The sequence below is a fragment of the Zalophus californianus genome, chromosome 1 (assembly GCF_009762305.2).
Source record: "Zalophus californianus isolate mZalCal1 chromosome 1, mZalCal1.pri.v2, whole genome shotgun sequence".
In the NCBI taxonomy this organism is placed as follows: domain Eukaryota; kingdom Metazoa; phylum Chordata; class Mammalia; order Carnivora; family Otariidae; genus Zalophus; species Zalophus californianus.
Genome location: NC_045595.1, coordinates 28,772,437 through 28,797,628, shown reverse-complemented (window position 1 = coordinate 28,797,628; position 25,192 = coordinate 28,772,437). Strand labels below are relative to the sequence as shown.

Sequence of the window (25,192 nt, the reverse complement as noted above, 5' to 3'; positions counted from 1 at the left end):
ATTTCAGGGTCTTCGGCTAAGAATTCAGTGATCAATTATTGATGTCTGCCCTAGGTTTGCATAATGGAAGTAAGGACATATGTCCTAGGTATTTGCATTCCCCAATCTTCCTGTTTGCTTCTTCTATGATTATCTTGAACCCATCTTGATCATGTGAATATGATTTAATTTGTAGCTTACCCCTCTTGGAAAACCAAAGTTATAATTAAAAAAGTTAAAAAGCATCACATCACATAGTTGTGCCCTTTTCTCTGGTCATTTATTATGGTCTCTAATTACCTGCATTGTAGGATACTTTTCTCACAAGTATGCAAGATATTCCACTCCTTTGGTAAAGCGTCTTTAACCATCGTTATTGAGCCCCAAGCTGAAAAAGAGATAAAATGCCCTTTAGTATTCTTAGTTTCAGAGTTTTGAACTTAGCTTTACATAGATAGATCTTGTCCACTGTAATTTAAAACAATTAGAGCTACAAAGCTTCTTTAGAGTTTCCAGATCCTATTAAATGTTATTTTTAAGATAACATCTTTTCTTGTCCTTCATTTATGAATGTTTGATCAGGAAATGGTCATAAAAAGCTTCAAATCCCAATTGAATAATGCATTCTCAAAAGTAGCTGCCAAGTGTAAATACCACTGATATACATTCATGCATATGATAGTATATAAATAACCAGGAAAGCATAGCAAAGGTCAATCAATTATGTATAGGTCAGAATGCTTTCCATCTGGATTGAGTCATTTTAGCAAATGACATCATGTGTCCTTTGGAGTCTATTGTGAAATGTGGCTTGAGTCATTATAGATTGGCTTCTTCCCTGGGTTACCAGGATGGCAGTGGTAAGGCTCAATAAATAAATGTATTGGACTTTGCAGGAGCATATTTGCATAATTGGGGTGTAGTGATGAAGGCTTCTTAATCTAGAGAAAACCTTTGGGCCCTATCCACCAATTTCTAGTTTTTTTATCCTTCTTGGTTGATTTTTTTTTTTAAGGACTTGAAGACAAAAGAGTTGGAAATGAGCCAGATGTTCTTTATATAAATGCAGTGGATATCTTTCCATGAAATTGCCAGCAGGGAATCAATAGTAATAAATCTGGTACCCTTCTAATCTCTTTAAACTTCACCATTGCTTTTCTGGAATTGTGCTACTTGGACCCTGTAAATTTGGTTTATAATTTATATTTGATCTGATGGGGAGTGGTCTCACCAGATTGCCAGACTCTAGAGTGACTGGCAGGATGGGATGTTGTATGAGATGGAAGGGATGTTGGCATTTTCCAGTTGGCGCAACAGGAACTGAATTTAGCTTATAGACCAAGTGATAAAAGTAGCTGCCAAGTCCAGTCATTTCTGATTAGTCAGGGCCTAAGGAGGTAAATGTTACTTGACAGAATTTAATGTGTGATTTTTCCCTCCCTTCGGGATATTTTGAAAATGTTAAAAAGTTGTTGTTGTTGTTGTTTAAAATAGGATGACTTATATAAGAAGGACTTAGAGTCAAAATTCATGTCATGTTTTATAGGCATTTATAGTTGGAATCTAAGTTTGGTTCTGAGATCTTAGAAGGAAGAAGGCTTGGGCGTCTTTAGGAATGATGAAAGGAAATGGTCCTTGTCTTTAGGGAGATTATAGTCTAGGGGGAAGACAGACATGCAAACACATTACCACAGTATAAAATAATAGCTCTAATAAGATATATGTGTAAATCCAGGCAGGACTGATATTTCTGTCACTTACTTATATTATACTATCCTTTACTTACTTATTTGGACCCTAAATGGCTGAGAAACATGCCTATACTTATTCTTATTATCAGGGTACTTTGAAAGTGAACTTTTAGTTTTCAAGATGGCTACCCTGTGTTTTTATTATCCAGGTAATGTGGCTTATCCAGAAGTAATGTGGCTTCCTTCTTTTGGAATGGTACTTACTGTTCTGTATACAACCCAAAGCCTTAACTTCTAGTAAAACTCCACAGGTTCCTAGGGACTATTCTTTGATCACATCTACATGGACACCAAAACAAATGGGGAAAAAATGAATATAAAGTTCAAGTTGCAGTTGTTTCTTGTGGTAACTAACAGCTGATTTGCAAGGTTTTATCTTCTTCCCTCACTATTATCTTTGAGATTGTAATCTGTGGTCACAGATTGATCAGCTGGTTCAGGGTGGTGTAGATCATTCACACAGAAAGGGGCCTATTTGACCACCTGGCAGACTTCTGCTTATATCTCATTTTATAAAATCACTCCTAGTTGTAAGGGGTCCTGGAGAGAGGGGGTTATTAACAGAGACTGGGTCGACCAATCAGTGACTGCCAAACTTTCTTATTATCCAAAAAATAACCATTGTCAATACTCTACCTACTATTTTTGCAGTGTTTTCCTTCTTAATAATACCATGAATCTTTTTTTCATGTTATTAAATATTCTACCACCTAATTTTTAATGTCCACATAATATTTCTCTTTATGCCTATACCATAATTAATTTGGACAATCTTCTTTTGTTTGAAATTTAGGATTGCCAGTTTTTGCTATTATAAATAGTACAGTGGGAAACATTCTTGTAGTTATATCTTTTTCAGAACTCTTTTAACCTTTTTTCTTTCATTTTGATTCTCTCTTTAAAAAAATCAGCAAATAACGATGTAAGTAAATATTTAGTTACTCTCTTTAAACAGAGTCTGGGGAGAGGAATTTTTTTTTTTTTTGAGAGAGAGTGAGAGAGCATGCACACATGCACATGAGCAGTAGGGGAGGGGGAGAATGAAAGGGAGAGAGAGAATTTCAAGCAGGCTCCTCACCCAGTGTGGACCCTGATCTCACAACCCTGAGATCATGACCTGAGCCGGAAACCAAGAGTCTGATGCTCAACTGACTGAGCTACCCAGGCACCCTGAGGAATTCTTTAATAACTCAGATAACTTAGATTATTCTACAGGATGCAAAATATCTTATTGATTTGGCAAAATCAGAGAAGCAATTGGTAAATAGAGAGGAGAGGGAGGAGGGAAGTGACCAATTTTCTGATGGAATTAACTGAGTTGGTTCAGTTAAAATGGCTTTAATGAGTTTTACAGGTCTGATTAAGGGCATCTGGCAGTAGATTAATTTTCAGAATCCCCCTTCTGCCTGAAAATATATTTTCATCTGACATTGTGTTTCTTTTTGTACAAAGGTTGTCAAATGAGAATGTGAAGGTAGCTCATCTCACAACTCACCTGCCAGAATGTATTATAGGCATGTTGAGGTTGAAAGCCTGGCATCCATACCAGCTAAAAGCAGACACTATAGAGAAGTTTGGCTTCCAGAAGAGTAAAATGGAAAATGCTGACACTATCCACCACCGCCCCCAACCCTGTCACTGCTGTGGTCTTTGGGAGGGGATTAATGGTGCTTTTCCTTGTTTGAGAACTAAAAAGGGATCAGCAAAACCGAGCATCAGGCAGAGAGTTCTGGTTCTTGCTGAGTACATTACCTCTTAGAACGGGGTTTTAAATGTCAATGCTTTTTCTAATGTATGTGAGGAATCCTAATTGAGAAACTGGCCCATATGCTTAGACTATATCCAACTCTGTTTCTTTTTTTAATGCTGCAAAATAAGGTTAATTTTTATGGTGAATATTTTATGGCCTGCTTTCTGTTATGTGCCAGACAAATTGAAGGCAATGCATACTGATGGGTGGTGAAGATAAAAGAGCAGTGTTGACCTTTTGGTAAATCATTCATCAGACTGCTTCATCTGTAAGTGGTTTTCCAGTTGCACCTCATATTTGCTAATCACTGCATTTGACTCTTAATTCTACAGGGGCTGGTTGTCTTGTGGATTGCCTTTTCTTCCCCCCACCCCATCTAACCCCCCCCTTTTTTTAAACTTTGGTTATTAGTATTATAGCTATTTCATTACCTGTTAGTTCCTCCACCAGAGGGGGCTTGTGGGCAGAGAAACACTGGGAATTAATAATTCAGTCTCTTTTTGTCTCTCTTCCCTGTGACTCTTAAGGTTTCTCCTCAGAAGCTGAGATGTACTTTAAGCATTCCATTCACTTACTCTCCTTTGAGTTTTCTTGTTCCCAATGAAACTGAGTTACAATGACTGTCTTTGGCAGTGATCACAGAATAGAATAGTGAACTAACTGGTGTTAATGGTTTAGCACCAGTATAATTTTTGGCTTCCGTGTTGATCAAAGTCCCATTGGGGAAACCAAAAGTGAGAGCAAGAATAGCCTCTTAGTTTAACCCTGGGCAAATAGTAGAAACTGTGGAATTTATTATTGTGAAAACATAAATCTGTATTCTGGACCCAAAGTGGATCCAAGGCTGGGCATCTCACAGAATCAACTTCACCAATGTTGTGGGCCTCTGTGGTTCTTCATTTCTTGACACTTCTGCTTGATTCTGGCCAATCCCTAGAGTTCGGAAGTGTGGTTAATACAGAAGACGCTTTGGGGTGCTAGGGTGGCTCAGTCGATTGAGGGTCTCCCTTCGGCTTAGGTCATGATCCTGGGGTCCTGGGATCAAGTCCCACGTGGGGCTTATTGCTCAGTGAGGAGTCTGCTTCTCCCTCTGCCTGCCACTCCCCCTCCTTGTGCTCTCTCTCCCTCTGTGTTAAATCAATCAATCAATCAATCTGGGAAAAAAAATACAGAAGACCCTTTAAGTCTGAATTAGCCTACAAGATATATAGGACAACATGGACATGCTTGGCATCGGATCTAGGCAAGAACATTTAGGGAAAAGATTCTGCCTTAGGACTGAAAGAAATTGACCTTTGTCTACTAGGGAGTCCAGCCATTTATAGTGCTGTGCTGATTAACCCCACAGAAGTTGTTTCTTAATTATGTATTTTAAGGTTTTTGAACTAGGGACTGTGTTCCGTCTCTAGGGACTACTAGCATTTTGATATTTTGCTTGCAATTAAATGGAAATTAGAAACACTGAGAGACAGAAACTAATCAGAAGTGTTTCACTGTTCCTTTATTCCCAAATGCAGTGTTGAGAAATATCCAGATACTACCTGCACTCTTCCTGTCTCCTGCTTAAACCTGAGATTCTTCCACTGGGTGAGTGGTCCTGGGCCCAGATTGGCATTGCCCATTTGGTTGATGAGGGCAGTTTGACAGTTTTTGCTGGTACACTTGCTGCTGAGTTTTTAAGGGCATGACCATAACACCTTTTTGGAAGTCTGTGTGTGTGGTGGGGTAGATGTGGGGGTGCATGTCCCTTTTTTATTATTTTCTTAAAACACCAGTTATAGTTTTATGGCTGCAGCCAATCATAATACTTTTACCTTTTTTTGGATAACAAAGAACATACTTCTTTCTATTCTCTTGTAAAAACACGAAAAAGCAAGAAACATGATTTCTAAAAAGCAGCTTCTTTTAACAGGGAAATCTCAGAAGTTACATTTTTTTTTCTCCTTTTGTTAGAGATAGAAAGCCAGCCTTTGGGGGAGGGACACTTAGGTCCCAGAGAAACAGGCAATAGTGATAGTCTATTAATACCAGATTGTTCTTATGAGAAGAAATAATTTTTACATGGTGGTGACATTTTAAGCTTTAAAAGGAGATTTTCTGTAATGTTTTCCATAACAATATGGCCCAGAAGTTAGTCTGGGAGGAGGCATATGAATTAAAATGAATTTTTGGAATCTTGCTTATTGAAAATGCTGATGCTGTCAAGTGTGACTTATCTCACCATCCTGCTCCAAACCTACAGACTTCACTAGACTCACATCTACCCTTGCCCCTTTTCCTTAAGACTCAGAGACCAAGAAGAATTTCCTGCATCTTTAAACTCATCTGTGAATGTTCCCTTCACCTTTTACTCTTTTACACTATCCAATATGGTAACCACTGGCCACGTGTGACTATTTACATTCAAATTAATTTAAATTAAACAAAATAAAAAAATTATTTCCTTAGTCACACTAGCCTCTTTTCAAGGGCTTGATAGGCACCTATGGCTATTGGCTATCTTATAGAACAGCATGGCTGTAGAACATTTCCATCATCACAAACAATTCTGTTGCGACAGCCCTGCTCGGATCCTCTTGGACATCCTCTTAAGGATATTGCTTCCCTCTCACCCTCTCAGGTGGTCACTGTTTCTTCTCAGTGTCTGGAGTGGAGTTGGTGTCATTCTTCATCCTCATCACCACTTCTAGATAGCTTCTTTTCTCTTCATGCACAGAAGCGCTTTGAAAGCAGGTGCTGTTGGACTATACCCTACTGCCTACTCTTCTGAATGTATTGAAAATTTTACCCCCAGCTCACTCTTCTGTCTTTATGCCCATCACCCTCCTGCCATCATTGTTGGTAAAAAATATCCACATGGAAGACTCATCTCTGACCTCTCGTTTCCTTGAGTTTCTCACTGGCAAATGTCTCCTTCTCTACCTATTGGTCATACTCCAGACCAACGGCTCTCAACCTGGGAAGCTCCCCTCTCCTAGAGGGAATTTGCAAATGTAAGGAACACTACAGGCCTTTAGAGGGTAGGAATTAAGGATGCTCCATGTCATTCAGTACCCAAGAGAGTTCTACATAATAAAGAATTGTTGCATCCCAAATGTCATAGAGCCCTTGTTAAGAAACATTTTGCTGGGGCGCCTGGGTGGCTCAGTCGGTTAAGCGTCTGCCTTCAGCTCAGGTCATGATCCCAGGGTCCTGGGATGGAGTACCGCATCGGGCTCCCTGCTCAGCGGGGAGCCTGCTTCTCCCTCCGTCTGCCACTCACCCCTGCTTGTACTCTCTCCCTCTCCCCCTGTCCAATAAATAAATAAATAAAATCTTAAAAAAAAAAGAAAGAAACATTGTGCTGACTTTCAAAATGCATTTCAAAACATCTCTCTGACCACCACCTCCTGTCTTTCCAAGGACGTCATCTCATGTGACACCAACATTCCTACTCCAATAGGAGTTCTTTGACTCCTTGGGGCCTCCAGTCTACGGACCCACTGTTACTCTTCACTAATCATTATTCCTCTCATGCCCTCACTTCCCTTCTCACCAAGTTTAGGTGCTGTCTTCTCCATCATCCTCATCTGGCATAACTCTTGACTCTCACTGAGCTTTCTGTTTGCTTTGGGTCTGAGTGCAGAGAAGAACGCTAAGTTTTATGGACTTACCTTAAATTTATGTCCACTAATTTCAAGTAGATCCTCTGCTCCACTTGGCAGTCCTACCTTATTTATTTAGTACTCCTACTTTCTGAGACAACTCTTTTACACCTTCACCTATGCCTCAAACCTCCAACTCCCATCCCCAATTCTCCCACTCAACTGATGCCCTCACTTCATATTTCATTGGGGAAATAGAAACAATCAGAGCAAACCACCTCAGCTCCTCCAGCAAATTTGCATTCCTACCTGTTTGCAAATCCTGGTAAAGGTTTTTTTTCATTTGCATTCTTTTCCTACTCTGAGCCATATGATGATTCAATTCTCTCACTGCTTTTCTCTATTTGAAAGATTGGGAAAGCTTCTTTTGTACAGTGTCCCATAACATCATTTGGCTTTCATTTGATATAAACACATCATTCACATATTAATTATGTCTTTGTTCTTTTCTCATTAGTCCATAACAATTAAAATAGACCATTACTCTGCCACACTATGAGTTTTTATGATGTCATATCAAAGTCTCCATTAATTAAATAACTTTATAAATTAAAGCCTTATTTGGTGACAATATCTTTCAGTTGCAAATCATCTCCACTAAAGAGCACAATGGCAGGCTTGGGACAATTTTAACATTAGGACATACTAGCCTAACAGCCAGATGTGCTTACTGCACATTGAAAGTTAAAAGCTGTCACTTTAGGTGATCGTTTGGTGCCAATGACACTGAGAGCAGAAAAGAGTGGATGGGGGTGGGGAAGGACATACTCAGGCACTGCCATTGGAAAGCACAGCTCAATTATCAGGTTGTCATTTAGATTCTTTAGATTGTTCATTAGATTGATCCACAAATTAAAATAAAAATTCTCCCAGGATGTTTGGAGCTATGAGACTGTGTCATTGGATTTCAGTTTGAGAGGCACTGACCTGCAGGGTAAAGTTCAAATTTCTTACCTGAAAATACAAGGCCCTCATTTAACTGGAGGGTGAATTTGAGTGGAGCGGGAGTAAGATGAAGGCAGTGAGAGAGAAGTTATTAATGCGGTTGTCGTGGGAAGAGATGAAGAGAGCTGGAGTGGGGAAGCGGTGCAGGAAAGGGAGAGACAGAATAAGAGCAGTATCAGATAGAAATGAAAAACATAGTGGGGTAAGGGGGGAGAGGGAAGAACAGAGCATCAGAGGTAGATGACAGATAGATTCTTTTATATTCATATTATAGGTAAGGAAATACAATAGTGGACTGGACATCTTGATTTAGGATTTTATGTATAGGTGTTATTTTATAAGAATTTATTACCTTCCAGCTTTAAGAGAATATAGTTTGCTGATGTGTCTAAACGACTTATCAAGAATTGCAAAATTATGAGCATAAGCTGGATACAGCAGTGCTTGCTGTGGTGTGCAGTACTTGATACATTTGGATAATCCCTAATTCTGGGGAAATTGTAAATCAGTTGGATGGTTGGAATAAGGCCAAACATATCAGGAATCATAATGCGAAAATGATTAATTTTAGCTGTCAGTAGACGAAGATTTTTAAGTTGGATGGGGAAGGGAAAACAGGTCTCTTTACTCTTTATAAACTATTTACAAGGTACACCCTTATTAGGGATAGGAAGATTGAAAGAAAATAGTTGGAAATTGATATAATAATATGCCATGCAAATACCTTTCAAAAGAAAGCTGGTAGATGCTGTATTAATATTAGATAAAATGTGCTTTATTTTTAATTATTATTATGTTAATCACCGTACATTACATCATTAGTTTTTGATGTAGTGTTCTATGATTCATTGTTTCCATATAACACCCAGTGCTCCACGCAGAACGTGCCCTCTTTAATACCCATCACCAGGCTGACCCATCCCCCCACCCTCCTCCCCTCTAGAACCCTCAGTTTATTTCTCAGAGTCCATAGTCTCTCATGGTTCGTCTCCCCCTCCGATTCCCCCCCTTCATTCTTCCCTTCCTGCTATCTTCTTCTTCTTTTTTTTTTTCTTACCATGTATTGCATTATTTGTTTCAGAAGTACAGATCTGTGATTCAACAGTCTTGCACAATTCACAGCGCTCACCACAGCACATACCCTCCCCAATGTCTATCACCCAGGTACTCCATCCCTCCCACCCCCCACCACTCCAGCAACCCACAGTTTGTTTCCTGAGATTAAGAATTCCTCATATCAGTGAGATCATATGATATATGTCTTGCTCTGATTGACTTATTTAGCTCAGCATAACAAAATGTGCTTTAAAACAAAAAGCATTATTATAGTTAGAGAGAGTTATTATTTAATGATAAAAGAACAATTTACTAGGAAGATATATTAATCTTGAACCTACACTACCGGGCAGCATCATTTCAAAAATATATAAAATAAAAATCAACAGAATCATCATGAGATATTGAGAATATAAGTAATCAGAATCAGGCAGTTCCAAACATATTCTCTCAGATACTGATAAATAAAATAACTTAAAAAATTAGAAAGGATAAAGAAGATTTAAATAATAGAACTGATTAGCTTGATCAAATGGACACATATAGGACTTAGAACTCCATTAGCAGAGAATATTTACATGGAGAAAGTTTGAATACTGATGAATACAAATTCTTTAGACTACATTTTTTTATCCCAGAGAAGAAAAAATTCAGAGGTGAAAAACCAATAAACATCAAAAATTTCATACATTTGGAAACTCAAGGTCATACTTCCAAATGATTTTTGAGTCAAAGAAAAGTGATGAGAGAAATTAGTAGATACTTTATTTTAAATCTTGTGGGGTATAGTTAAAGGGATATGCAGAGGGACACTTACAGATTCACAAATTCATGTATTAGAAATAAAAGAATGCTGGTTATTTGTGAGTTAAACATTCAACCAAAAAGGCATAAATAGCAGAGTAAACCCAGATACAGGTGAGGGATAATGCAAAATATGACAAAAACAAATGAGATCGAATACAAAAGGAATAGTAGAAAAGATCAACAAAGCAAAAGATGATTCTTTGAAAGATGCTCCAAACACATACACATCTGGCAAACGTGATCAGTTACAGAAGCAAAGAGGGAGGGGAGGACACAAATAATATTAGAAATGAAAAGGGAATCCTAAGTATAGACACAGTAGACATTACGAGGTCAAAAGAATATACTGTGAATAACTCGATGGTACTATATTTGAAAACATATGTTCTAATATGTGAGGGAGCCCAGTACACAGATGATAATATACATTCTAAGCTTATGTCCCAACAAGAGACATGAGAAACATGATGTCTAACTTGAGTCTGCACCGTAGACCACTCGGCCATCCTGACACACCTACCTGAGGTCTAGCCGAGTTGGGTTTGAGTCTGTCTTCCTGGAATAAAAAATCATTCATTTGTACAAATATTTATGAACACTTATTGTCTACTTGGACTTGTGCTGCTGCTAGCTTATATTTTCATGAGGGAGGTAGACATTAAGCAAATCAATACAAAAATAGATATTTACAACTGTGGTAAGTGAAATAGGAAAGGTAAGAGCATTTAACTGAGGAACCAAATCTTATTAGGGTAAAGGGCAGATTAGCAAAGGTTTCCTGGAAAAGTGACAGTGAAGTTGTGACCTAAGTTATGAGCAAGAATTATCCAGGCGAGAAAGTGGTACAGAGTCCGAAGACATAGATCATAGAGTGGGGGGGTAGAAAGGTGTGAGATTCCATTTTGGCAATTGCCATTGGAATATGGTAAGTGTTTGTATGAGCCAAATGCATTAAATTCACACATCTCTGTAAAACACAAACACATTTTCACTTGTTAATAGATTTATGTAAATGCTTAAGAATATAATCCGTAGAGAAAGTATAAAAACAAGGATGGGAAAGAAATAAACCAACTTCATTCAGAACAGTGATTGCTTCCAGAGAAGGGAGAGCAGAGGGCCTTCTTCTACAACCATCCCTTGTTATTGGCAGTTACCTTCCTGATAGGAAGTATGAAGTTAGCCAGTCGTGTGTTTGGTAATTTCTTTACGTAAGTGTTGGCCTTAATCTGCAATGGAGCCCTTAATTATAAAACATCAGGCAGGAAGTGAAACTTAGCGATGCCATTCTGAAGGGAGCAGTGGTTTAGACGGTACTACTCAAAATGGGAAGAGGGAGGTGCCGAAATCGAGAGTAAGGGTTTAGAACTGCACTGTCCAACATGGTAGCCACTAGCCTCACGTGCCTGTTGAGTACTTGAAATGTGGCCAGTGTGAACTGAGACATGCTCTAAGTGTAAAATATACACCAGATTCCGAAGACAATATTTTAAAAAATGCAAAATACCTCAATAATATTTTTATAATATTAATGTAATATATTATATGAACAAATTAGTTATAAACATATTAATATTATAATATAGTAATTACACAATATAACGTTAGAATGATATGATTGTGGATATATTGGGTTATATGAAATATTATTAAAATTAACCTAGGGCGCCTGGGTGGCTCAGTTGGTTAAGCGACTGCCTTCGGCTCAGGTCATGATCCTGGAGTCCCGGGATCGAGTCCCGCATCATCGGGCTCCCCGCTCAGCGGGGAGTCTGCTTCTCCCTCTGACCCTCCCCCTCTCATGCTCTCTCTCTCTCTATCTCATTCTCTCTGTCAAATAAATAAATAAATCTTTAAAAAAAATAAAATTAACCTACCTGTTTCTTTTTACATTTTTTAATGTGGCTCCTGGAAAGTTTAAAATTATGCAAGTGGCCAATATCACATACCTATTGGACCACGCTGGTTTGGAAATTTTTGTAGTGATTTGGCTTTGCCACAGTATCCAAGTGCATCTTTTAGTTGTATTTTACAAATGTGTCATCAGCCCACAGTGTATTGGGAATGAAAGATATAGTCCACTGGTATTATATCACAGATAGTTTGCAGAGCTCTGCTTTATACCATTCGTATCTTCCAGAGTGCTTTAGATGCTGCTGTGCTTACTGTAGAAAATGAATTTATTGTCAGTTTCCTAGAGCTCTGTGAAATATTCTAAAGAAGTGACTGTTAAATTGATTTGGCCCCCTGAGTATAAAAAAAGTGATTGATAATGATGTTCTCAAATAATCCTCAGATTTGCTCATATTTATTTTCAGTTACATACCTTGTATATTGGAATTAGAGAGACATATAACAAAAACTGTTGTAAAGGATACACTTTTTAAAAGTCCAATTGAAGGATCTGTTTGACATCCACCAGTGGTTGTTTTAAGAATTGAAAAACAGAGGGTGGGGAAGCTCATATTTCAAATTAGTTACTTTGCAGCATTGATAATATACTTAAGTAATTGTCTTCCTTAGGTTTTGTTCTATAAAATTGACTTATTTTCGTCGGAATGGACTAGTTAACATTGGACTTTGAGTTTGGCACACATGAGCATGTGATTTACAGGGCAATTTTTCTCATCAAAACCTGGGCAGAACCATTTATTTTAAAACCAATATTTATTTTACAATGGGAAGATGGAGCAGATTAAAGGAGCATAAAACCATGATAAATCACCCAATCTTTATCCCATAGAAAATCTTTTAAATGGTTCTTAAAGTAATGGCAGTAAAACCGTCTCAGAGAGTTTGTATTTGGATGGTTTTCTAGCATATGGTATAGTTATGTAGATTAAAATCTAATTAACGAGGAATTTATAAATTTCAGACATTGTCTGTGTGATTCTTTTTCAATAAAAAGTTAAGTGTCTTTTCTCCTTAGCCAAGTTTCTGAGTCTCGCTCATGAGTAAAGAGAATCTAGTCTGAAATTTTCAGCTATTGCAAATCAAAGGCCCAGGAAATGAAATCTCTTTTAGTTTTTAATTAATTAATTTATTTATTTATTTTAAAGATTTTATTTATTTATTTGACAGAGAGACACAGCGAGAGCAGGAACACAAGCAGGGGGAGTGGGAGAGGGAGAAGCAGGCTTCCCGCCGAGCAGGGAGCCTGATGTGGGACTCGATCCCAGGATCCTGGGATCATGACCTGAGCCGAAGGCAGACACTTAATGACTGAGCCACCCAGATGCCCAGTTTTTATTTAATTTAATAATTGATTTTTATATCAAAGTTTAAGAACATGTATATTTATGCTTATAGATTCTTATGCAAGAAAAGAATTTTTATAACTTATCTCATTTTGTTTGATTTAGTTTCCATTTATATCTTAGGTTATAATAATTTCTGTAGTTAAAAATAATGGAGCTACATTTCTCTGATAGTATTCTTTAGTACTTTTGTAATGATAAGTGAAATTATATCCCATAGAATCTTTGGACTGGTTAAAGAATGCTAAAGGGTAGAAAATAATTGAAATGGAAGAGATCTGCTTATAGTCATGGTGTGGGGGTCTGTGTCCTATTATGGTTGGTGTCCTATTGTGAATGTTCTGTCTCTAGTGAATCGTAGACTCTTGGTCAGTGGTTGGCGAACTTTTTCTGAAAAGGACCAGAGACTAAATATTGTGGACTTTCTTGGTCTCTGTTCCAGTCATTCAACTCTGCTATTACTGGGTGAAACCAGCCTTAGGCAATATATAAATGAATGGGTGTGTGCCTACCCAACAATTGACCCAACAATTCTGTATCTGGGAATGTTCCCTGGGAAATAATCGGAGGCTTTGGCAGAGAAGTGTGTACAAGAATCTCTATCATGGTATTGCTTCATAGCATGGAAAGCTATTTATGAGCCCTGGTTAATTAAAAGGAAAACAGTAAGACAGAACTTCAGGTGTGCTCCTACTTTGATGTAACATAGGCCTGTATGTTGGGTTGGACCATGGAAATGCAGAAGAAGAAGGAGACGGATTTCCTCTGAGGAACTTGGAACATTGTTGTTCTATTGGCAAGGCTGTCCCTGTTATGGCAACAGTTGCAGAGAGGTGCAACCAGCACAAGCTGTGTTTTTTCCCATTGGTGACTCCATCCTCTCTGGTGCAGTTTAACATTCAGTTCAGCAAATGAACTCCTCTTGTCGAGATTCCTTACCCAGACAGATTGCTGTCTGGGATTTGGCATTGCAGGGAGGACATCTTCAGGAAGGGAATGTACTGGTCATTCTGACATCTGTGTGGAATATAGGCCGCAAATTGTAGAGTCCTCCTTTGACATTCTGGGTTTATGCGTTGGTCTAGTGAGCTTGTTTACTGAAGTCCACCTCCTGAGAGATGGACTCTGTACCGTGTGCCAAGAACAGCGAGGCTCAGGGTGCCAAAACCCGGTGAAGGACCTTCCTCAGGTATGATTGATGACCTTCAGTCGGGCCCTCCTGCAGGCGGCATTCCATATTTCCACACAGTAGAATGCTTGAGCCTTTTCCTATTTGAAATTTTGCCCCTTCCCACTTGCAAGTTCTGCGCTTCTTTGGTTTTTCTCTCTTCAGCCCTGGCTTGCTCGGTTTTCCTTATTGCACAGTGGGGAGAGACCGGTGCACAGGAGACATTTCTGCTGCTGGTATTTTACTTTCTCCTGGAGTTTTTGTGGGATGACATTGATTTCGAGTGCAGAGAGCGCTCAGCTTTGGAGCAGGCCTGTGGAGAAGCAGAGTCCCTCGGGCCTGCTGTGAGGCCAGAATCCCCTTGTCCCAGTGACAGGGATTGGCATTTGTGTGAGACTGTGGGACATGCTCCTAATGCCAGGAGCTTCCGGCGGTGACAATCAGCGTGAGGAAAGGCAGCGGACCATTTCTCCACCTGAGGGAGGCAGACATTTTGTGAGCTCCCATGATTTTTCTCCTCAGACTCTGAAATAGCATTTCACTGTATTTTGATACAAATGTTCAAACTACACATTAGGGATAATTTCTACCTCATCTCGGGGACAAGTCAGAATGATCGTATCTCCATTAGAGAAAACGAAGAGGCCTCTGCGTCTGACACTACTTCATTAAAGAGAAAATATTTTCCCAGTAGGCAAACCTGCTGGCTAAATACAGCCCCAAATTCAAGATCATTTCTACAAAGAACTCTTATGTCAGCTTCCTTTTTCATGAATTAACGTAGGTCTGTGGAATTTACATTTCTTACAAAATATTTACCCATTTTCCCTTTTCAGCAGGTGAGAGAAAATCCTAATTCAAAACACATTCTTTTGTCACTTTGGAGGCTGATTGGAGATGAGAGTTCTTTGATTTAAAGAAATCCCCAAAGTGATCAGTAAAACTGCTTATAGAATTTGAGGTTATATATCTTGAGGAAGATTTAGGTCTGAAACTAAAGTTAAAGACTTTAATTTGTGAAGTGTTGATTGCATCACTTTGCTTAGCAATACAGTGAAGTCATTGTTTAAAAGTCGAGTGAATACATTTTAGCCTCATCAATGAAATGTATCAAGTACCAGCAAGTAGTGAAATGATGTCAAGAAAAATAACATTTCGGTTTTTCTTTGCATTCTTTGTACTGAAAAAAATGAAAATTGCCCTTTTTTGAGTTCATGCTACAAACTCATAAAATTTACGTTGAATATTTAGATGTTTATGTGAGTGTAGCTCAATTTATAAGTCTGAACGCTATCAACACGACAATTAATTTTAGAAAATTGTCAGTCAGCAGACATGCTGGGGCTAGAATAAGATGATTCATTTGCTCTATAGGCAGTAATGTATGTTATAAAAAATCAAGAGATAGTCACACAGAAAGGGAAAAAAATGAATGTAGATCAATAATTTAATTTAGCTCTGACCTGGCTAAGTTCTATAGCACAATTCATAATTTTTCAGTGATAGATCCTTAACATTTTATGTATAGTCCTTCAGTTTTGTATTGATCTTTCCTAATGTATTTAGAAGGAATAACATATCTCAAATCTTTAACAAAAACATGTTTTGTTGGCCTGCAAATGTTAACCAAAATATGTCACCCTATTAACCTTATTTATTCTGTTTGCAGAACTACTTTTTTTCCTGGCTAAATAATTTTAAAATTTAGAAGAGAAATGGGTAGTAAATGAACAATGACTTAGAGGGCAAGTTCATGGAGTGCTCTCTTAGTTAATAGATTCTTAGTCTTTCTGCATTACTTAATTGCTTATTAACACTGGAACTCTTGATGTTCTATGTATAGTGTATATTTATTCTGTGGAAAATTATTAATTTTTAATGGAACTAAGTGGCCACTTGGACAAGGGACCCTAGCTATTAATCAGGAGGCAAGTGAATGAATGACTTTCATGTTCATTAGTTATTCAAGAAAGTTCATTTATGAAGTCTGTAACACTAGAACAAAGTTTTTATAAGTAAGTGGGTTTGCACTAGTACATTTTAATACTGTATACATTTTATCCTTTAACAAATATTTAATATGTGCTATGAGCCATGCATTAAGGATTCAGTAATGAACAAGCCTGTTGCCCCTGTCCTCATGAAGCTTTCAGGCAGTGAGCAGAACAGAAATACGTCAGTGCTGTGAAGGGAAGTACAGAGGGTGACTCAAGCAGTTGGGGAGACTCTCTTTCACGTGACTCCTCTCCATACTCAGAAAGTGATTCTTCTCTGCACAAATTTCCTGAGCCTCCTAGAAATTCTGATTGCCTTCTGAGAAAATATTTTGGTTAGAATGCTAGAGTCCTAGTTTCTTAGAGCTAGAGGAGACTTGAGAAGTCATCCACAGGCTGCGCCCTTGCGTTCCCCCACCCTCAGCCTGGGCAGGTCCAATACCCAGAGAGAAGTATGTTCATTTGTGGGGCCATTTCTGGACTGTGTGGATTGTTTGAAAATTCTTCCAAATAATGAAATAAAGCTTATTTCCCTACAAACTCTCTTTATTGGTTCCAGTTTTCTAATTTGGATAAAACCATCTCATTTACCTATTATTTGGAACACTTACCACAATTTTTCATGTATTTGTGTGATTTGTTTTATTATGAGTATGTAACCCCTGTTAGATATATGTATTCTGACAACAAGATTGTGTCTGAGGTTGCTCACTGTTATTTCTCTAGCACTGTCTCAGCACTATGGAATGAACACGTGAGTAAATGAATGTTTTGTCCCAGAAGTTTTAGGGAAGAATGAATTAGGTAAAGTTTCTTTACCTATTAGTCCCTTAAGTATTTGACAACAACAGTCATGGTTCTTTGCCTTCTCCAGTTTTTCTCATCCTGAAGTCAAGACTCATTTCCTTTAACTTTCTTTCCACAGGACATGGTGTCTGGTCCTTCACTTCCAATGCACCCTGCTTTGTTAATAGAAAAACTGAGTCTCACACCAGGAGCTTTGGGGGAAGGTGTCACAGAAGAGCTGCACATTGATTCTGGGCCTTGATGTCGGGGGAAGTGTCCTCCAGGCTAGCAAGGAAGGAAGGGCACTTTCAGGGGTGCACATAGAGCAACGGTATAAAAACGTCCACTCAGATTGCAGGTTTTTTCACCAGGCCCTCCAACTTCCTCCTTGGATCATCTTAGGGCAATTGTTGTTCTCTTTCGTCCATTTTCCTCATGAACCTCACTATCTGTTCACCTTGATTATTTCCTTGATATTGCCCCACCTTTCAGGGTGGCCTGAGATTTAGAGCTGATGTTAGGGAGTTAGTCTGTGTTCAAATCTGGGTTTTGCCCATGTTTTTCACAGCCTGAGGCAAGATAGGGTACTTCTTTGAGATTTAGTGTTTTCTTTAAAATGCAGAAAATAAGAATACTCACTTTATAAAATCATTGTGAGAATTACCAATAAATTACACGTGAAGCCCCTGACCCATAGCAAGTTCCTAATACACTGTGACTCTCACCCTTGTTCCCCTCCCCTGTGGTGACCTGCTATAGCTCACTTCCAGTGGGATAGCCACCTGTCCAGAGGCCCCATGGACACCCCATCAGGGTTCAGTAGAGGTGGAGCTATTTCAATTTCTTCCACCCACACAGCTGATGGGTTGGCGGCTCCATCTTTGTTTCTTTCAGGCTCTGGGCTCGTGGGATCCAGAGATTTTTTTTTTTTTTTTTTTTTTTTTTGATTGGGCTGTGCAGGAATCAGATTCAACACATTCTGCCTTTCATTTCTCTCATTCTGGGTCTCTGTTTCTCCTGGTGTTACAAGGGTCTGGCTTTCTTCGATCTTGCCTCTCTATGCTTCATCTGGGTAACCAACGTACTCATTTCATTCTGGTCAAGATTTCTCTCAATAGGTTTATTGCAGATTGCTGCAGCTGCAATCAGTGTTTACAATCTGATGACAAGTTGGAGATTAAGGCTTGTCATCACTATTTAATTAACCTCAAATTAAGCAGTTTCTGGTCCTGTTGCGTGACCTTCCACACACCCGAGAGAGCTGCTAACACGGTGCCTAGTGTCCTAACAGATTCCGAGTGGCACCCATGGAAAGCAGGGTCGGCTTAGCAGCCACTCTGAAGAGCAACACTATCTGATCCCTACTCAGGTGCCTGAGGACTGAAGCGAGGCAGCTTTGTCAAATGTGTGTAAAGGGAGGGGAAGAAGGGAGAGTGGTTTTGTGGTTCTGAGAAGCATGTGGTCTGTGAACGGCAGAGAGGGTGAGCCAACAAGCATTCCAGAGACAGAAAAAAAAAATCTCAGTTCCTAATATTAAGAAAACTTTGTTTTTCATATTATAGAAAGAGTATATGCCAATAGTAAAATTATAAATGATAATTGTAAAAAAAGGGAGGGAGAAAAATTCATTCAAATTCTTTTTCTTCATGCATGCTTTTTTTTTTTTTAAGATTTTATTTATTTATTTGACAGAGAGAGACACAGCGAGAGAGGGAACATGGGTAGGGGGAGTGGGAGAGGGAGAAGCAGGCTTCCTGCCGAGCAGGGAGCCAGATGCGGGGCTCAATCCCAGGACCCTGGGACCATGACCTGAGCGGAAGGCAGATGCTTAACGACTGAGCCACCCAGGCGCCCCTTCATGCATGCTTTTCAGGCTCACCTGGTCTGTTCAATGTGGTCGCCACTAGCCACATATGGCTTGTGAATATTTAAAATGTGACAAGACCGAATTGATAAGTGCCAAGTATAAACTACATACCAGATTTCGAAGACTTAGTATAGAAAAAAAACAACTAATTATTCTTATTTTGGTATGTTGGGTTATGTAAAATATCATTAAATGAATTTCACCTAATTCTCTTTACTTTTTTATTTATTTTTTAATCTTTTTAAAAGATTTATTTATTTATTTATTTCAGAGAGAGAGAGAGAGAGAGAGAGAGAACACAAGCAGGGGGAGCTGGAGAGGGAGGAGCAGGCTTCCTGCTGAGCGGGGAGAAGCAGGCTTCCTGCTGAGCAGGGAGCCCGATGCAGGACTCGATCCCAGGACCCTGGGATCATGATCTGAGCCAAAGGCTGATGCTTAACTGACTGAACCACTCAGGCGCACCTCTCTTTACTTTTTTAAATGTGACTACTACACACTTTAAAATTAAAAATATGCCTTGTATTATATTTCTATTGGGCAGTGCTATTTTAGAGCTTTTACTTTGCATATATAAAATTAAAAGAAAAAACAGATATTCTACATATTACTTTATATCTTCCTTTCTCAGTTCATAATAGACTGTGAATATGTTCATGTCTTGAACTATATAATATGGCGTGATTTTTAGTAATTTGTAATATTTCATTATATGATGTGCCTTGATTGATTAAACTAATCCCCTATGGTTGAACACTTAGGTTATTACCATTAACATTTTTTTCAAATTATTCACGAACGTGCTTCTGACTATATATTTGGCTTTATCCTTAAGTATGCTCCTAGGATTTGTTTCTGGAAGCCAGTTAATTGAGTCACAGGCTTGCTTGTGTTGTTTAAGCAAATTGCCATATAGACAGGTGGCACTGATTCATACTTATTTGGGCAGTTTATGAGAACGCCCATTTTACTTCACCTTTATTAAACCCCAGATATCATCGTTCTTTCTTTTAATTCTTAAAAAAATATTTTTAATTCTTAAAAGTTGTTATTTTTAATTCTTAAGGTTTTTTTTTGTTAAAGTATAGTTGACATACAATGTTAGATTAGTTTTGGCTGTACAGCATGGGGATTCAACAAGGTCATGCTCTGCTCACCACAAGTGTAACCACCAGCCGTCCCCATACAATGCCATTGACTATATTCTCTGTGCCCTACCTTTCATCCCTGTGACTTCTTCATTCCATAACTGGAAGCCTGTATCTCCCACTCCCCTTCACCCATTTTGCCCATCCCCCCAAACCCTGTAATCTGGCAATCACTGTTTCGTTCTCTATTTTTGGGTCCGTTTCAGTTTGTTTGTTTGTTAGGTTCCATATGTACATGAAATCATATTATCATTGTTCTTAATCCTTATTTTAATGAGCAGCATTGTTATGGGTTTGCTTAGCAAATTAATGAGTCTTAGGCTTGCTTGCCTGGTCCTGTGGTACTTCAGATGACTTTCTTTTATCCATCAGTTATTCTTTTATCCATCAACTATTGAGCATCCATAGTATGTCCACCACTGCCCAAAGATTTGTAGAAGCCATGGTATCTGATTTCTGGAAATCCTTTATATATTTTTTAAATTTTTATTTATTTATTTGAGAGAGAGAGAGAAAACGAGCAGAAGGGGCAGAGGGAGAGGGAGAGAATCTCAAACAGACTCTGCACAGAGCCCAAGGTGGGGCTCGATCTCACAACCCTGAGATCACCACCTAAGCTGAAACCAAGAGTTGGATGCTGCTGGGTACCCCTGGAAATCCCTTATATTTAATATTTAAGTTGGAAAAGAAAAGAAGAGAAAATAAATAGGGCATGGACCATGTGAGTCTTACTTACCACAATATTCCCAGCACCTAAACAGAGTGTCTGGCACATGGTAGACTCCCAGTCACTATTGTTGAATAAATTCACAAATAAGTGTATGATAATGTTTACACACATCATGAGGAAAACAAACTAAAAGGGAGATGATTCTAAGACAGGAACAGTTAGGGAAGGCTGCCTTGCCATTGTCTTAACCCAACAGAAGCCAGTGGGCTTGGGAGCTGAGTCTGCAGAGGGCTGCAGGAGAGAGGCCACCAACAGAGCAGACAAAGAATCCCAAGGGGTAAATGGAGAAAAGCCAGGACACCAGCTCTGATACCTACTCTCTGGTGTAGGGCATTTACCCCTTCTGAGCTTTGGTTTCTGCCTCTGTGCATACTAATCCCTACCTCAGAAGTTTGTAATGGAAATAAATGAAGGAGGCACTTAGCGCCTGATATTTCTTTACTTATATTCATCAGTGGCCTAGCTCTATCAACTTCTTACTGTCTGTTCCTTTAGTATTTCTTATAAGTTAATCAGAAGGGAAAACAGAGGAGAAAGTTACCCTGATAGACCCGGACCTTCTATTTAGACTTGAAAAGTTCTACACACCCCAGTGAGGTGACCGTTTGTGTGCTGAATTGTGCATATCAAACCCTTACACTCTGCTAAAAATCTGTAGGATTTTTCTTGTAGTTGGATAATTAGGCCACCTGCTGTTGGCTCTGCTCAAAAATGGTCATTTAAGTGTCCTTTTATTATTTTTGGCATCCACTGGGAAGTTTAAATAGCCACTGCTGATGTGGTTTCTATAAACTCTTTAAAAAATGCTGAAATTGAACAGAGTTTAATAAAATTGCCAGACTGTTAGCTCTAGCAAGCTGTCCTAGAGATAAACCTGAAAAAACAAACCCCAAACCCCAAAGTAAATACTTCTGTAAATCGGGGGCTTTCACGAGTGCTCTCAGGGGAATGTAGTTTGACTCATACGGAGTTAAGTTTACAAGCAAGGGTGGAAGCTGGCAGCTTCTGAGCTGATTTGAGCCCCCTCATTCCTCTTAACAGAGATCTGTACTAAAAAATAGTGGCAGCATTTGGAACCAAGGGACCCCGAAATAGCATCTCCCTAATTTTTTACGTCAAAATAAAACAATGAATAGTGAGGTAGTGCAAAATAAATGAATATACTTCAAGTGTATGAATTTCTTAAGTCACCAGGCCCTTTTAGGGAATGTAATTTTTAAATGAATAAGATATCAAATAAGAAGAACAGCTTATGTATGTATGCAGCCTTTACAAGGTCCTCATCATTATTTAAAATGCTTTATGCATATTATCTCATTTAATCCTCACAGCAGCCCTGTGAGTGAAGAGCATGTTCTTCATTTTGCGATAAGGAAAGTGAGATTTGGAGCAATGAAGCCAAGTGATTGCAGGCAGGGTTGAAACATAGCATTTGAGTCCAGAGTTGAACTCTAAACTGCTGTTCTATTCCATTTCTCTCCTATGAAGTTACCTGAGAATGTGAGATTTTTTTAAAATTAATTTATTTATTTCACAGAGAGAGAGAGTTGGGGGAGGGGCAGAGGGAGAGACTCTTTAAGCAGACTCCCCGCTGAGTGCAGAGCCTGATGTGGGGCTCATTCCCATGACCCATGAGATCATGACCTGAGCTGAAACCAAGAGTCGGACACTGAACCGACTGAGCCACCCCCCACCCCTGTGAGGAAATTTTGTTAAAGATAATAGCTCAGGTAAGCCTGTGTGGGAGACTCAGATACAGTTTTTATTCCCACAGATTACCTGCAGATTATAGACATGTTCTTTGGTTTATGACTAGACAACACCTTCTTAATGGATTTCAGTATCAAATCTGCTGCACTCGTTGAGCGAAAGGTGTTTTATAGCCAATGAAGCAAGATGTTTACTGAGCTTTTGGTTCATGTTAATGATTTTTGATTTTTAACAGCTAAATGTTACTAAAAAATGTGACTTGCACTAGTTATATCATGTGTTGAAAGATATTTTTAATTGTACTTTTATTGACTCTGAGAGGATGCATAGTGGATTCCACAATTTTAATTAACTGTTCCTCCTCTGACATTTCATTACTGGTTTCAGAAGTGATAGAGGATGCCAGAGCTACCTGTCAGAATTTTTCTATACAGAAGCTAAGATGGAGAAATATTAGAGTGTCTTAGTAATTGGAGAAGAAAGGCACAGAAAGGAGGGGGATGGCTGTTAGCTTCACATGTTACTAATGTAGTAAACAAAACTTCCATCATTTTAGGTAACTTTTTTGAAAGATTTATTTATTTATTTGAGAGAGAGAGAGGGAGCGAGTGCACGCACGCACACACACACACACACACACGCACGCGCGGGGTGGGGCAGGCAGAGGGAGAAGAGAATCTTAAGCAGACTCAGTGCAGCATATGGAGCTGGCCAAGGGGCTTGATCTCACAACCCTGAGATCATGACCTGAGCTGAAACCAAGAGTCAGATGCTTAACCAACTGCACCACCCAGGCACCCCATTTTAGGTGGATTTTTAAAATTTGAGCAAGTAACAAATTGAAATTAAAAATAAAGAAATCACTTACTTGAACTATTATTTTTATATTACAAAAACAAGAGCTTCCTCCTGAAAGTGAGCACCTCCCAGAAATCATGTATCTTTACCTGAAAGAGTTTCTGAGGATTTTCTGTGAGTCAGAAGAGGCAAAAATGTGAAGGTCAAAGATAATGGGTCCCCATCTAACACTGGACTGATTTGCCAAGCATGTAGGACACATTTTTGCTTCCTTTTTTATAGTAAAAGCCAGAGAGAACACAGTGGAGTTTAAACACAGTTTCTGTATCTGGTGCCCACATGGGCAGATGAAGGTAAAGAGGCCAATTTATCCAGAAAATGTGCCCAAGCACATAATTACCTCCCTTGACATCTGATGAAACTTTGCCACATCCCCACAGAAAAGTCTCTGGGCAGTCTTTCCGAGTCATTTTAAGAGATCTCGCCATGGCAGGTGAGTTTATTTATTTATTTCCATTTTGAGACCTTCACCTTTTCAGGCTCTCTTAAGGTTTACCTCCTGTATAATGAATGGAGACAGCAGGTACTTCATTATCAAGTATCTCCCTGCTGCAGGTGCTGTCTGGAGAAGTTTCTCTCTGTTTGGCTTGCAAGCTTCATTTATTTTCCTGAGCTTTCTAACGTGGGCTGAGCCTGGCTGACTACATTATTAAATTACCATTATTACACTGTGATGTCTTGGCGTGATCAGGGGCTGAGTTGGACAGGTTAGTGTTGGATGGGGACCATGTTTTCTCCCTTTCTTGAGTTGCCCCAAATGGACCTTAGCTGACTTGCTCAGTCAATATCAGCACCAAGATTCTATGAAGACAAGGGCAGATCTGACCACAGCTGAGGCATTTCTTCTACACTGTAAGGAATGAGCATTTCACTTTTAAGTAGTCTGATTTGATTTGTGATCAACTGGATAATTCATGATTGGAATTTTTTTTTGGGGGGGTGGCATGTGACATTCAAAATTATTTGACATTTTAGAAGGTATAATGTCATTTTAAAAGCTATAACATCACTTAATAGATATGCATGTAACTCATTTATGGTTTACAACAAGCTTTCAAAGGCTGTCTATTCTCAGCAGAGAAGTTTTAATTAAAAATATTTCATTGCCACTTCAAGCCTCCTTAAATTAAGGCATTGCTCTTTACTTCTGTTTTTCTGCCTCTCACACTCTTAATAATCAACCCGGTGTCATTTGCAATGATAAAAGTTATTGTTGTTTTTCTTATTTTGTGTTTTCTCCTTCATCACTGTATCGCCAGTGCCTACCCCATGCTAGCACATAATAGGTGCTCAGTAAATTCTTGTTGCATGAATGGTTTCATGTTGTCTGGGGATTATATGTTCTAACTATCCTGGAATATGTTTTCTCACATGTGGCCTGCTGGCTCCCGTCTTTGGAATTTTACCCACTTCTCAGAAATATCCTTTGCCTTTCAAGTCTTAGCCTGATTATTTTGCTTATTTGTGAGTTTTCTTCTCCTGTCCCTGTGTAAGCACAGTTTCTGGTAGATATTAGGCACTCAGTAAACACCTTAATGAGTTATTGAATGACTCTACATGTATACAGTTAACTCAAGAAAAAATTATGTGTGACATTTTGTAAATCATTTTTATGATAACTCAAAACTCTTCAATGGTTCCCCATTCCCTTTAGCAGTGGTTTTCTAATAATGACAGTCTGATCATGGGATCATCTTTTCCCTGCTTAACGTCCTTCATGGGGCCTCTCATTACCCTCAGGAAAA

The 25,192-nt window shown here is 38.9% G+C and overlaps 1 protein-coding gene across 8 annotated transcripts in view; it reads left to right on the top strand.

Annotated features, from left to right (window-relative positions):
* Window positions 1-25,192, top strand: part of FHIT (fragile histidine triad diadenosine triphosphatase) — a 1,457,066-nt gene that overhangs the window by 252,242 nt on the left and 1,179,632 nt on the right. For 6 of the 8 annotated variants that reach the window (XM_035725008.1, XM_027587841.1, XM_035725003.1 and 3 more), the window contains one exon: window positions 4,998-5,067. The exons of the other annotated variants lie outside the window; for them this stretch is intronic. The gene's annotated coding sequence lies outside the window, so the exon portion shown is untranslated. The remainder of the gene's footprint in view (window positions 1-4,997; window positions 5,068-25,192) is intronic. 8 annotated transcript variants of the gene reach the window in all.